Below are 15,470 nucleotides of genomic sequence, written 5' to 3'. Positions count from 1 at the left end.
GGTGTGGACTTCTTCCTTCGTGTCTGTGTCAAACTCATTCTAAGGTATTCTGGTATACTCTGATACTTTTACTCTGCCTAATTCTCTCATTTTAGTATTGTAGTTTTCCTCTAAAGTATTTATCCTTAAAAGGTATTAATATAGTATTACAGTTTAACATTATAACATTAAAGATAAAGTTAATATTAACTTGGTTTAAAAGGTTTTACAGTCCTCAATTCTGACTTGAGTATTTATACTCGATTACATTCTTCAAATTCTCCTCAACGGGACTCCTCCGGAGTCAAGACGATTTATTAGATTCAAAGGTTATCTTAATAGTTTATGGCTCTACACGCCGAAAGGGTCTCAGTATACCCACTTTAACCCCTTAGTTTCTAAAAGCAGCTTTAAGACGCTGCCTCCTCTGACATTATGGTATTGGGCTTTTCATATTCATATTGGTAAATATGTATCATTAAATACATAACAAAATGGCCTTTCTCACCATTTATGTAACACCCACTATTCATTTCGATGGAAGTTGCTCAGTGGCGTTTTGAAGCACCCGGAAGACTGCCGGAAGTATAATTATAACTCAATGGCTCGAGTGAGCGAAAGTTAAGCCCGGACCTCAAAGCCCGGACCTCAAACGTCATGTGCTGACGCAAATTACGTCATGAACGTTCGTCCACCTCCATGAAAGTGCTGCAGTTCCTCTTTTCGCCAGTAGGTAGTGGCAGCTTCAACGTTGGATAGCCTTACTGGGGGCTTGCTGTACACTCAAGACACTGCCCCCGCTGTCACCCTTAGATCTCCATATATGGAGCTGACCTGTTCTGACATTCCATATGTTGATCTGACCTCATCAAACCCTGTATACTCAAGACACGCTCCATATATGGCCAGACCTCATCAAACCCTGTACACTCAAGAGTCAAGACACTGGCCCAGGCGGTGGCGTAACCGGCTGGTGCCCATACCCGAGGCGGGGTTGGCGAAAGGGCCTTTCTGTGTGGAGTTTGCATGTTCTCCCCGTGTCCCCTAGGGTAGGTACCCTCACAAAAAACATGCAGTAATCCTGGTCTCTAAACTGCCTCCCCCTGGCCAGCCGGGGCGCCTGATGGAGGGGAAAGGAACTGGTTGGAATAACGTGTTCCTTTCCACGCGCTACGTCCAACCAGGGAAACTCTCCCTGTCAGGTGAAAAGAAGCAGCTTGGACTCCTCATGCATAGGAGGAGGCATGAGTTCAAGTCTGTTGATCTCCCCATGTCCCCCATATATGGGGACTAGGTTGGCGGAGGGTGTGTAGAGCCCAGGATCACATTAGATAATTGACACTGGGTGAAAAAATGGGTTGCAAAACATGGGATTAAATGTAGAAAAAAAGACAAAGACAAAGGCCTTGGATAAAGGCGCTATATAAATGCACCATTTATCAAACCCTGTACACTCAAGACACGCTCCATATATGGCCAGTACAGAATTTATTCCATATGTTGATCTAACCCCCATGCCAAAGCGCCAGCGCTCGCCCAGCAGTCTGCCGTCACCCAGGCGGATGCGTGCACGCATGACCTCGCCCATTAAGGCGAGGTCGCTTCTCGTCCTCGTCTTACTGGTTATTTTATATTACTACATTGCAATAACAGATTACAAGGTTTGATTAATAGCTTGATATATTCTTGATGTAATTAGTGCGGCGGTTAAGCTCATATATGGAAGGTATTGTGCATTTTATGACTAAAGCATGAAACTTTCAGCATATCATCTACACACCCCAAGGTTTGATTTCAGACGTGGAACCACTTTCAGACTGACCTCTGGTGACCTTGAGGGGTCCTCAGAATTGCATTTTTGCACGTTTTGCTCCATTATTTTCCACTATAATAATTTAATATCCTACAATGCTATCAGAATCTAAATGAATTAGAGATAAATTAACATTTTGTGGCAATGTCCTGTATTAAATAGCAATTATGGCATAGCCATATATCTTCAAGCAAAGCCACTGGATAAAGGGCTTTATTTTCCCTCTCTAAGGACATTAACATCATCAGCAGTCTGGACAGGCTTATCAATGTCAATGTCCTACTATTTGTCACACACGTTACCACCGTGAAATTTGCTCTCCGCATTTGACCTATCTCTTGGAGCGTAGAGCTGATGCTTAGTGCCAAGCAGGGAGGCATTGGAGGGGTGCATACGTTTGTTAGACATAGTCCGACAGGCATTAGTCCGATAACACAGTCGCTCCCGACATGTGTGGCCGGTTACAACTAACCTGTGGCAGGTTACAACTCACCCGTGGCTCCCGACATATGTGGCAGGTTAAAACTAACCATGGCAGGTTAAAGCTAACCCATGGCATCCTGTGAGGTTAGGTTTAGGTTTTGGGTAGTGCATGTGTCGGACTATTTAATGCCTGTTGACTGTTAGTTTGTCGGACCAAACACATGCACGCAGTCTTTGGTATTCTTTGGTATGACCCGGCCGGGGATCGAACCCCGACCCCCTAGTTTCTGGGTGGACACTCTGTCTAACCACAAGGCAACTGTCTGGTTATGAGAAGAAATGTATTATTTGACCCTGTCTTTTTTAGCGGTGCACACCGGCTCCAATGAATAGGTGTGTGTGTGTGTGTGTGTGTGTGTGTGTGTGTGTGTGTGTGTGTGTGTGTGTGTGTGTGTGTGTGTGTGTGTGTGTGTGTGTGTGTGTGTGTGTGTGTGTGTGTGTGTGTGTGTGTGTGTGTGTGTGTGTGTGTGTGTGTGTCTGAGTAGGACCATTGACCCCTGTCTGTGAGAGTAGGACCCCTGGGCCTGCATCTGCTTAAGTCAGCAACTGTGCTTGGCTCCAAGGCACTACACACACTATAACACAGTATAACACACAGTAACTATATGTAACTATAACACACAGTAACTATAACAATAAAAGTATAGTTGCACCGCTCAGTTCTCAAGTGTCTCATTCTTTGTTAACAAGTCAAACCAGTGTAAGTCTAAATCTCTGGAGTGTCATTTCTGTTCACCTAGCCCTCATCAAACGGACTCATTTACAAGGCCTGAAAATCTAGTAATTAAGAATTGAGAATCAATGCATTAGGTTACACAAAATCATACATTTTTACAGATATCAAGTGATGCCTATTGAAAATAAACTGTGGTGCAAATCCAGGGAGTTCAGTTGAAAAAGTTCTAATATTATAGGACCCCTCGTGATGATGGATGAAGTGAACAGTGAAACACAGTTAATACATGGGTGCATTCTCCTATTATTGCACAAAAGTCCAATAATCTAATACGTATATTCACACTGAACACTATAACTATATTGTATTATATTGTTTAGCAGTGTCCGTCCCTATGTATGTATGTATGTATGTATGTATGTATGTATGTATGTATGTATGTATGTATGTATGTATGTATGTATGTATGTATGTATGTATGTATGTATGTATGTATGTTTAGGGTACCAACAGGTGCAAAAGTAGCACTGCTGAGCTAAGAACAGAGAGAGAGAGTGTGTTGCACGGTTGTGCTATTACACAACCGTGTAAAAGAGACAAAGAGAGGGAGGGAGGGAGAGAGGGAGAGAGAATGGTGTAAGACTGTAAGCCTTCCTGGTATTCAGTTTGCTGTTCAGCGATTACAAATTCCACCACATGTGCATGTGTAGTGAGGATTTATTTTGAGAGATATTAGTTTATTTTCTCTACTCTAAGCCTCTTCTCTCAGCCCACCTGATAATTATTTTTGCAGATGTATTCAATTTGTGTCCAGGCAACAGCTTTTTATTTCATTTATTTTCTTCATTTAGGCATCTAAAATAAAATAAAATATACAATATATAATTTGCAAGTGAATGTGAAGGATAATTGCCTAAAACCCACACAGGGGCTTGAAAAGTGACATTCTCAGCATCATATTACAGCAATAATCTCTAATACACTACTTAGTCATAAAACACACACAAACGCACGCACACACATCACGCGCGCGCGCACACACACACACGTATGATTTTCACAATCTGCTGAGGCTTTCGTGGCCTGTAACCTGTTGTAGGTAATTCAGCATATTCTGTAACTTCCTATGTAATAAGTTCTCATGTTTTTAACTACAGGTTTAGGGCTATAGGATCATTTTGGTGAAGGACATGAAGTTTGTCTGTTAATCTGTTAAGCATTTCCAAAAGAATAACTTATGCTGTTCCATTATCTTCTCATGGTCTACTCAGAGACTTAATCCTCATCATAAATGATGCTTTCTTTTGTTTGTTCCCGCTGTTTAAATTGTAATGGATGGATTTTCAACACTGAAGAGATCACCCGGGGCCTTGTTGATCCAAAGCAGCTTTGTCACTTGCTTAGGCTGATTCAAGCACAGCAAAGAGAGTATAGGCAAAGGTAGGCTACAGAGTAAACAAAAACATCCACAGCGTTTGGCTGCTTGTCATAAGTAGCACGACGAATCAAGTAGCACACTGGATTAAAAACTGTAAAAAAGATTATAGAGAAAACATGTCAGGAGCCTAAGCTCATTTAGCTGCCAAAAACTCTTTTGGTTTGGCAGTCAAGCTTTAAGAGTCTCCAATAGACTATTTCACTAGTATGTTTATGCTGTTGGTTAACCGCCCATGTGTTTTTATGCAACACGATAACATGATTTATCGAGCAGATTGGCGCAGTGGAAGAGTACTGAGCTCATAAACCAGAAATCGATGGGTCGAAAACCCTCATCTGCTAAAATAAATGTTTATAGGGCGGAAATAACTGAATGGCTAGAGAGCCCGTCTGGGAATCGGACCTCCCGGTTTGCCCCCTGCCCAGCTCAGTCGAAATGTCTCTGAGCAAAATATTGCCAAAATTCAAGAAACATCTAAAGAAATATCTTATTTCTTCCTCACTGTAGTTTACATGATTAAGTTTGATGTGTTATATTTTCTTTTGTGTTTTTGTTTTATTGTTTATTCCCCTTTTTGTGCAGTCTCTGTCTATTTCTTTATTTTTTTTAAATGTTTTTTTTTGTGGCTTTCGCCTTTATTTTATATATTTTATGGAGGGACAGACAGTAGGCTGACAGGAAATGGGGAGAGAGATAGGGGGAAGACATGCAGTAAAGGCTGTCGGGATCGGGAGTCGAACCCGCGGTAACACTAACAGACTGGATTACCAGCCAAGGTGCCTGGACCACTGAGCCATGGCCCAGGCCTTCTATTTCTTTATTGCACAGCTGCTCCCTTTGACAAATTGTAGTCTTTTGTATCGTTCTACTGAACTTTGAATCTGTTTAATCAATGACCTCTTCCATACAGGAAAGGATAAGCCAGCTGGCTTCTTCCTTTCCCTGCACAGTATTTTTGTTCTTTGATATGTATTGTCTATTTTTGAGGGGCGCTCCTATATACAGGTTTAATGTTTGTGTTTTGTTCGATGTTTGTTTTAAAAACGCCATTGACAATGAAGAGAAACTGTTTGTTTTGTCCCTAACACAAACATTAAATCCCATTAACAATAAAGAGAATTTAATGTTTGTTTTTATACCGTTTGTTTTACATCATTATTACATCACCTAACCATAGCAACATGAGTTAGACTTTAATATATTAGCGCCCCTCACTTCACACAGGTGTAATTTTTTATAACTATGTGCTAAATAAATAAACTTAAGCCTGTGTCAGACATGCCCAAATTGGAGTGTTGTGATGTCAGAACAGGCCGGCTTATGGAGTTCTGTGTCAGGCATGCCCAAATATGGAGTGGTGTGATGTCAGAACAGGCCAGCTCCATATACTGTATGGACCATGGGCAGGGGCCCTGTCCAGAGCCCAGGCAGAGAGAGGCCTTTTTGGGGGCGGTTCTGGACAACTGTGGGTCCGACCGACTCGATACCGGGCACTGCACCCCCTGCGGGGGTCGGCGGGCCGAACGGTTCTCGAGTTCCGTGCACGTACAGACAGACAGACAGACAGAGACATTGTGCATTTATAGATGATGATTATTATTATTATTAGGCCTATTATTATTATTATTATTATTATTACTAGGCTTATTATTAGGCTTATTATTATTATTATAAACACAACTGGCCAAATGAACAGAAATAGACTACCTCTTGGAATCAGTTTCTTTTCAAGATGAATGTACTGCATCTCCTTCAGAACAGCAACTTAATGCATCCAGATTCTACTGCATATTATATTTATTCAGTATGCAAGATTGTCATCTTTAATCCAGTATTTCTTTCTCTGACAAGCCCTCTTTGATTGACACACTGTAGCTGCGCCCTGCCGCGTCTTCTGCGCTGCTCAATGCAGCGCATACCATAGTGAAAATTCAGGGTTATACCCCGGTCAAGTTCAAGAGGGGAACGTTGCTTTATCCTGACAATAAAGACACACTCCAGTACTGACCTCAGATAAGAACCAGGAAAATCGGGTGGCTTTTTGTCTCTGCTGGGCCGAAGGCCGAAGCCAGGGAGGGAGATTATGTTTTCACCCCTCTCTGTATGTGAGTCTGAGGAGCTAATCTCGCACACCGCTGGACCAGTCAGCATCAAATATTTTGTACTGGCAGCCAAGGAAGATCCCACATTTTGGTGTGTTTGCGTGCGTGCGTGCGTGCGTGCGTGCGTGCGTGCGTGAGTAACCATTTATAGTGGTTCCCAAAGTGGGGTCCGGGGACCCCCAGGGGTACTTGAGGGGGTTCCAGGGGAGACCCAGCTAAATGATAGTTTGGAACCAAATGAACACTTATGGGTCTGTAACTCAAAGAGTGTACAAATGTACGCTCTCAGAGTAAAATTGTCAAACTGGGGGTCCTTGAAATAAAGGAGTTGAGAATCACTGCTAGAGCCGTAAAAAAAATCTCTTATTGGGGTCCCTGGAATATCTTTTCAAATGGTGGTCCACGGGCTAATTAGTGTCAATTTGGGGGTCCATGACATGAAAAAGTTTGGGAACCACTGATTTATAGTATACCTAATATACATTTTGGCCATTTGATAGCAGATGTAAGCTCACGATGCGTCGCGTGAGCTTGTAGATCTGCTATTTTAGTACTTTTTATTTTGGTGCTTTGAGTAAATTTTGATGCCAATACGTTTGTACTTTTACTCAAGTACATTTTGAATTCCAGACTTTTACTTGTAACAATATATTATTATTAGTATTTCTACATTGCAGTATTGATACTTTTACTTTTTACTTTAAACATTTGAGTACATTTTCCACCACTGCTCCTGCAGCAGCGCCCTCCCACCCTGAACACTGCAGCGCCACTCACCTGGCGATGGCAAACTGCTTGCATAACCCCAGGCTTTGCACTCCTAGAATGTTTTCTCACAAAACAGTAGGAGAGGTCAAATTAAACAGCACAAAGTGGAAGCCAATGTGAAATGGATTACACTCCAGGGGTGTGAAGATATACCTCACTTTTTTGTGTTATACAATATCAATTCTCAGACGTGTTCCTGAAACCCCCATGCTTGGTATTAAACAAAATAGAAAGAAAGAAAGAAAGAAAGAAAGAAAGAAAGAAAGAAAGAAAGAAAGAAAGAAAGAAAGAAAGAAAGAAAGAAAGAAAAATGGATTACACTTCATTCATTACTGGGCCCATAACCGGTTTCACTCTGCAAGCTAGATCATGCTCAGGTGTAATACCTTTCACAAGTGTGGAAGGTATAGCTACAGTAGAATTCAATTACCGGTAACTTGAATAATTTGCGTTTTTTTTGTGTGCTTTTGTGTCTTTCTAGCAGTTAAGAAAATACAATTCCGCTAATGTAATACTGCTGACGTTTCCTCTTAGGTAATGTAGTAGGAGCGTGCGGATTGAAACTATAAGAAAGACGACTAACCTAACAAGATAAACAATAGTACATGAGTGTCAACAGGTTTAATACAACAGGCAGCTGCAATAACAGTAAAATGAGCACACACACACAAAGCCTTGCTAGAAGGCCTGATTCCTAGTATAAACCAACTATTCAGACACAAGCAGACAATAATGACACTTTTGACATTTTAGGCTGAAGTCTCTTATAGAATGAATAACTGAAAAATACATAAATTATATTTTGAATGCATGCACGTCACTTAACCATAGAAACCAAACCACACACAGTCAACTCCCAGACAACACTCTGCCTCAACAACTATGGTCAGGAGAGTGAAAACAGAATATGGTCTTAATTTGTGTGGAATTCTCTGGCTTTCCCAGCATGGGGAATGTGCTAAAGACTTGGGGTATGGCAGAAAACCATGGCCCAGGGGAGCATGGGAAGGTTTCAATGGGTGATCATAACTCGAGACCAAATAAGGTTCACTGGATATCCCTCCAGGAAAATACATGCTGAGGACACTTAACCCTCAGAGAGATCAGAAGGTGTTAAATGGACTTTGAAGCATTATAAAGGTATCTTTTTTGTAGAGGCTGGACACCACCCCCCTATGGCACTTCTCACTGCTCGGGGATTATGCTGCATGTGTGCACAAAACTGCACATACCTGAGAGAGAGAGAGAGAGAGAGAGGAGAGAGGAGAGAGAGAGAGAGAGAGAGAGAGAGAGAGAGAGAGAGAGAGAGAGAGAGAGAGAGAGAGAGAGAGAGAGAGAGAGAGAGAGAGAGAGAGAGTGAGTGAGTGAGTGAGTGAGTGAGTGAGTGAGTGAGTGAGTGAGTGAGTGAGTGAGTGAGTGAGTGAATGAGTGTGCGCATCCACATGCGTGATTCTCATGTCTGTGTTTTTATACCTGTATATGTATTTGTGTCTCTGGAAACCCTCAATACTTTATTTCAAGTCCTTGGATCTGGATTTGTTTTTAACAGTTATTGCTTTACCTTTCAGCAATTTAAATTCGAGAAGACGCAAGGACAGAACATTGGAATAAAGTTTCTTCAAAATCTATCTAACATACACAGCTACATTCAAGTCAATTTGTTATAACATGATATTTGACACACCTCAACCCTGGAGCCATCACAATTGAGAGGAAATTGGGGTTAGGGGCTCTGTGTAAATGAGGTAGGCCTATATCTTCAAAATATTGATCCAAGATGAGCTTTAGCTAAACTCTTTCAAAATCCTCCACTGGCAATACTGCTTTCTCTGGGAGGCATTTCATACAATAACGGCACTATTTATATTCAAAAGCCTCCTTGCTTTTCACACATGACGTCTCACTATAGGATTTAGGAGTATATATGTTCACAGAGGTGTTCCTGAAACTCCCATGCTTTGGCTCAGTGAAAGTAAAGTGACTTTCAGTAGCCAATATTAAGTAAGCAATATTTCTTACTTTGTTCTGTTGTAGCCTACACATCATATGGAGTCAACGCACGCACACACACACACGCACGCGCACACACACACACACACACACACACACACACACACACACACACACACACACACACACACACACACACACACACACACACACACACACACACACACTTTTAGAAGGTCACAAAAATCCACCAGAACTACATACAATTTACAATTTACAATTTACAATTTAGGCATTTAGCAGACGCTCTTAATCCAGAGCGACTTACATTAAGCAATAACAAAAGCATGGCATACATCACATATATAAAAAGTAGTTATCATGAATCATGCGTAGACTAAGAACGTAACAGTGGAGTATCTATGTAAACTATACATACTATACTATATAATATATTATACATGTGTACTATAAAGTGCTATGACTACATAAAGTGCAATTCTAGAGCTGTCTACGTAACAAGCTATAAGTCTGTTTAAAATACTATCTAAGTCTACATAATGTGCTATCTAAGGGGCTAGGCTAGGGCAAGTGCTACGGGCCATGGTGGAGTCTGAAGAGGTGGGTTTTCAGACTACGGCGGAAGATTGGGAGTGAGGCTGCAGTTCTGACTGTGATGGGAAGTGCATTCCATAGTTTTGGAGCCAGAAGGGAGAAGAGTTTGGGACGTGTGGAGCGTTGTCCCGGCGTTTTTAGTGAAGGTACCTCCAGCTTCCCTGCGTTGGCCGATCTGAGTGTGCGGGAGGGTTTGTAGGGTACGATCATACTTGTGAGATATGGGGGGGCCATGCCTTTGGTTGCTTTGAATGCCAGCATCAGAGTTTTGTATTCTGTGCGGGCAGCGACCGGGAGCCAATGGAGGGAGCGGAGAAGGGGGGTGACGTGTGAGAATTTTGGCTGGTTGAAGACCAAGCGGGCTGCGGCATTTTGGATCAGTTGGAGGGGCTTAAGTGCACATGCCGGTAGGCCAGTAAGGAGGGAGTTACAATAGTCAAGTTTTGACAAGACTGTTGTCTGGATTAGGAGCTGGGCTGACTCCTGGGTGAGGAACGGTCTAATTCGTCGTATGTTGTAGAGTGTAAACCTACAGGATCTAGTGACAGCTGTGATGTGTGTTTTGAACGAGAGCTGACTGTCCAGGACAACACCAAGGTTCCTGGCTGTCGGGACAGACTTTACCAGGGCGTTGTCTACGGAGATAGTTAGCTCCCGCATAGGGCAGGACTTAGCTGGGAAGAACAGAAGCTCAGTCTTGTCTGGGTTCAGCTTGAGGTGGTTGGAAGACATCCACTGTGAGATGTCAGCCAGGCATGCAGTGATGCGTTCTTCTACCTGGGTGGCAGAGGGGGGGAAGGATAGAAACAGTTGTGTGTCATCGGCATAGCAGTGATAGGATATATTGTGAGCAGAGATGATGGTGCCGAGGGATTTAGTGTACAGTGAGAAGAGGAGGGGACCAAGTACAGATCCCTGTGGGACCCCAGTTTGGAGGGTGCGGGGGAATGATAGCAAACCTTTCCAAGAAACCTGGTAAGTCCGGTCAGAGAGGTAGGAGGAGAACCACTTCAGCGCCGTCCCGCCGATGCCTAGATCAGCTAGGGTGTCTAGGAGCAGCTGGTGGTTCACTGTGTCAAATGCCGCCGATAGGTCTAGGAGAATCAGGACTGCAGAGTGGGAAGCAGCCTGGGCAGCATGTAGTGCTTCTGTGACTGCGAGGAGTGCAGTTTCCGTGGAGTGTGCCTTCTTGAATCCTGACTGGTTGGGATCCAGCAGGTTGTTCTGTGAGAGATGGAGAGAAAGCTGGTTAGGGACAACACGTTCAAGGGTTTTGGAAAGAAAGGAAAGGAGTGATACCGGTCTGTAGTTCTTGACATCTGAGGGGTCAAGAGTTGGTTTTTTGAGGAGTGGTGATACCCTGGCTGACTTGAAGGCAGATGGGACACAGCCTGAGGTTAATGAGGTGTTGATAATGGAGGTGATGAAGGGGAGCAGGTCAGGTGCGATGGTCTGGAAGATTGGAGACGGGGCGGGGTCGAGAGGACAGGTGGTAGGTCTAGTGGATGTGACTAGTTTCAGGACCTCGTCTGGGGATAGAGGAGAGAAGGAGGACATGCATGGTATGTTATGGTTAGCATTGGTTGAGTCGAGTGCTTCTTTATGGGGGAGGGGGGTAAAGGAGCTACTGATATCATCAACCTTCTTTTCGAAGTAGGTGGCAAAGGCCTCCGCGGTGAGGGATGAGGGTTGAGTGGGGGGAGGGGGTTTAAGGAGGGAGGAGAAGGTGGAGAAGAGTTTCCTTGGGTTAGAAGTGCAGGATTGGATTTTGGTGTGGTAGAAGGAGGTTTTAGCAGTGGTTAGTGAGAGGGAGAAGGCAGAGAGGAGTGAGTGAAAGTGGGAGAGATCATCTGGTAGCTTTGTCTTGTGCCACTTCCTTTCAGCTGCCCTGAGAGGTGTTCGTTCGTACATATATCAAACTATCAAAACAAAGTCACCATCTACCAAGATAACCATAATCCTTTGTATGAATTACTTTGTCTACAAAAGGCTTTGCAATCTTTAAAATGAGTTAAAACATATAGGAATGGTGGGCCTAAAATTATCTCTTAGAAGAAGAAAATACTATTACCGGTACTCTGATATATCATGTTTTAACTGAAAAAGCATAGGCTACAGTCTATTTAGGTCTGTCATTAATCTGAGTCAGGAAAAATAAAACAAAATTGAGATGCATTGTGAGCTTGCCTATATGTATAGCCAACGTATAGGGTATAGTGCTTAAACAGATTGTGATGCTACATTACGTATATATTAAGGACTATTCTTAGACTTAGACTTAGTTCCTCCCGATTGGAACATTGGGCGACGAGTCCCCTCCATTTGTTCCGGTCTCTGGTGACCCTTCCTGCTCCGTGCCAATTGACACCCATCTCGCTTAGGTCTTCCTTGGCCGTCTGTCTCCATGTCTTCTTTGCGGTCTCCCTCTCTTCCTCTTTCCACCCTCTGGCATCCAGTCCATTGCCACAATTGCCGGTCTCTCTCTTGGCAGTCGGAGTATGTGCCTGCAGCCATTCTCCTTCTCCTTTCAGAGACGATGACAGACAGTGGTGCTACCCCTGCCCTTCTCATCACCTCCTCGTTGGTGATGTGGTCTCTCCATGAGATCCTCAAGATGGGTCTGAGGCATCGTCGGTGGAAGACATCCAACTTGTTGGTGATGCTGCCTGTCTTCATCCACGTCTCACAGGCGTAGGTCGCTGTTGGGATGACCACTGTCATGTAGAGGCCGTGTGATGGCTTTAGACGACCAAATGTTGCGGAGCCGTTGGAACACTCCCGCAGCTTTTCCGATTCTGGCCTATCACTGTCGTGTCGTCCGTGTACTTTATGATGGTGTTGGAGTCATGTGTTGTGTGGCTGTGCAGTCATACGTGTACAGGGACTCAGGGAGTAGAGGAGAGGGCTCAGCATGCATCCCTGGGGTGCTCCAGTGTTGAGGGTCAGACAAGGGGTCAGATGTGATGCTGCCCATTCTCACCACCTGGTGTCGGCTTGACAGGAAGTCGCACATGCTTGGATGTACAATTTAGGCATTTAGCAGACGCTCTTAATCCAGAGCGATTTACATTAGGCAACAAACAAAAGTATGGGAATACATCACATATATAAAAAGCATTTATCAAGGAACATGCGTAAGCTAAGAACGTAACTAGAACATATCTATATAATGACGCTATACATATTAACTATACATATATACTATACTATGCTATACATATGTTCTATGATGTGCTATGACTACATACAATGCAATTATTGTGCTGTCTACATGACATGCTATAAGTTTCAAATGCTATCTAAGTCTAAAAAGTCTGGCTAACACTTGGATGAGCTTTGTGTCTTGGATGAGCTTTGTGTCAAGTTTCGCTGGGACAATGGTGTTGAATGCTGGTTAGGGCCAGTTCGGGGGTTGTCGGAATAATGACATGGCACCATCAGGACAGGCGGTGCTCAGCTCTAGTTCAACAGTCTGAGATTGGTGGAGATTGTTCAGAAATCTGGTGGTATGGCTATCCATGTCTGCACTCTACATCATCGCCTCAAAACAATATTAGCTTTGACAGACAGGGGCAAAAAAAGCTTTGCTAGACTTGATCTGCATAACAACAGAAAACAGATGTCAAGTGAAAATATACTGACACAAAAGGACAGGAATGTGTTGCCTAATTTCCTTTTTGGATTTATTTGGGCATTTGTGCTGACTTGAATTAGCCTGGCTAATAAGCCAGACTGAATCAGCCGTTGGCAAAAAAAAATTGCCTGCCGGCGGATTACGTGTGATTTGAGTCTGGCTTATTAGCCAGGCTAGACTTGAATATGTATTCAAATGACATATGATAATATAATAACAGACATGATTGGAACATCACCATGGCTATATTTAAAGGGATATTTCACTTTAAAAGATATTTGTGGTCTTTTATCATCTACGCAAGCTATTGTGAACACCCGAAACGGTTTTTAAGTTGCTTGATTCAGTATTTAGATATTTGATATTAATTGTAAGTGCCCCGCCCCCTTCCTATACAAACCCATTGTAACTTCAAACTCTAATACGTGAGGGGTCGTGTTTTTTCAATTCCTTTTTTCATTTATGTTTTTTTCTTCTTTTTTTTGAGAAAAGAAATATGCGCAGTAAGTTGGCTAAGTAAGTAAGTACGTAGGTAAGTAAAGAAATATGATCACACCTGAGGGGCACTATTTCTTTCACATTGGCAGTGTCCAAAAAAGTTTAAAGCCACCGCTAAGACTTAGACTTAGGTGAGGTGCTGGAGTCACAAAAGTTTAAAATAAAGGGAGGCTTGCACATTCAAATCTGTGCACAATCGGAGAGGCTATTTTTTATTGCATGCATCCGGTCTATTGACCTTCTTCAGGCATTGCCAAGGATGTCAATAGATGTCAATAAAAAATACCCGATTGTGCACAGATTTGAGAGTGCGGAGCCTCCCTTTATTTTTTAACATTGGTACAGTAGTGTCCAAAATGCAGGAACACTGAGGAACAAACATATGCAGTCATAAGTTCATAACCAAGTTGTGCATACATAGGGCTCCATACCTTTAGGGAGTGGATGTACTTTTAGAGTAATGCAAGCCAAACCAACAAGATAAGCAAATTGCAAGATATATCAGCAGTCACCATCTGCCTGCATGAGCAAAGTGCTTACTTATGTAGTACTTCACTAGGATTTATGCCAGGGTGTCTTGGTATAGGTCAATTTTGAATGGTAAGCATTCAGTAGATTCATGAACGTTATGACCTAATCTTGAACTAATAAAAAACATTAGGCTATGAGTGCTGGCTTATCTTGTACTTCACCTGGAATTATTCCAAGGATTCTCGGCATACTGTATGTCAGTTTACAATCACTACTGTGCTATATAGGTGTGACCAATGGCACACTTCTCATGTCATTCTTCACATAAGTGAATCTATTTAATTTTAATATGGTTTGAATTTAGTGGCATTTAACGTTACTTACATTCTAGTCTAGTCTAATGTTTTTGAATTGATCAATTCATTATCGGTTGTACAAAGTTATTCAGATAAAAGCTGAAAACCAACACACGCTCTCACACACACACACACACACACACACACACACACACACACACACACACACACACACACACACACACACACACACACACACACACACACACACACACACACACACTGTATGGTCACTCCAGACATTTTACCACATATTCTTTAATTCCATGTAGAATAGATTTCTTTCTCCCTGTGGAGGTAATTGTAAACCAGTTTATCACCAATAGAGGGGGCTCTTTCAAACAGAAATGCATGCAGTAACAAGTGCCTATCTGGGCGAGATGAAATTGTGTGGTGGAAATCAATATGAAAAACAATTTGAAACTATGTATGCATAACAAAGATATAGGGTTGACTTGGTTCAAAAGGACAAATGGAGCTTTATCTTGCTCGATGGACGGATGGATGATGGATGGATGGATGGATGGCTGGATGGATAGCCTCTGCCTCTGTCTCTGTCTCTATACCTTTCCCCATCCCCCTCTGTTTCACTCTCCCTCCCTCCTTAATGTTTAAATTAACACGAGACAGTCAACACTTCTTACTACAGACGAGGACTCAGAATCCATCAAAGTTTGTAAAATTGCA

Source organism: Electrona antarctica (genome assembly GCF_951216825.1).
Source record: "Electrona antarctica genome assembly, chromosome: 2".
In the NCBI taxonomy this organism is placed as follows: Eukaryota; Metazoa; Chordata; class Actinopteri; order Myctophiformes; family Myctophidae; genus Electrona; species Electrona antarctica.
Note: the sequence above shows the minus strand (reverse complement) of the source record.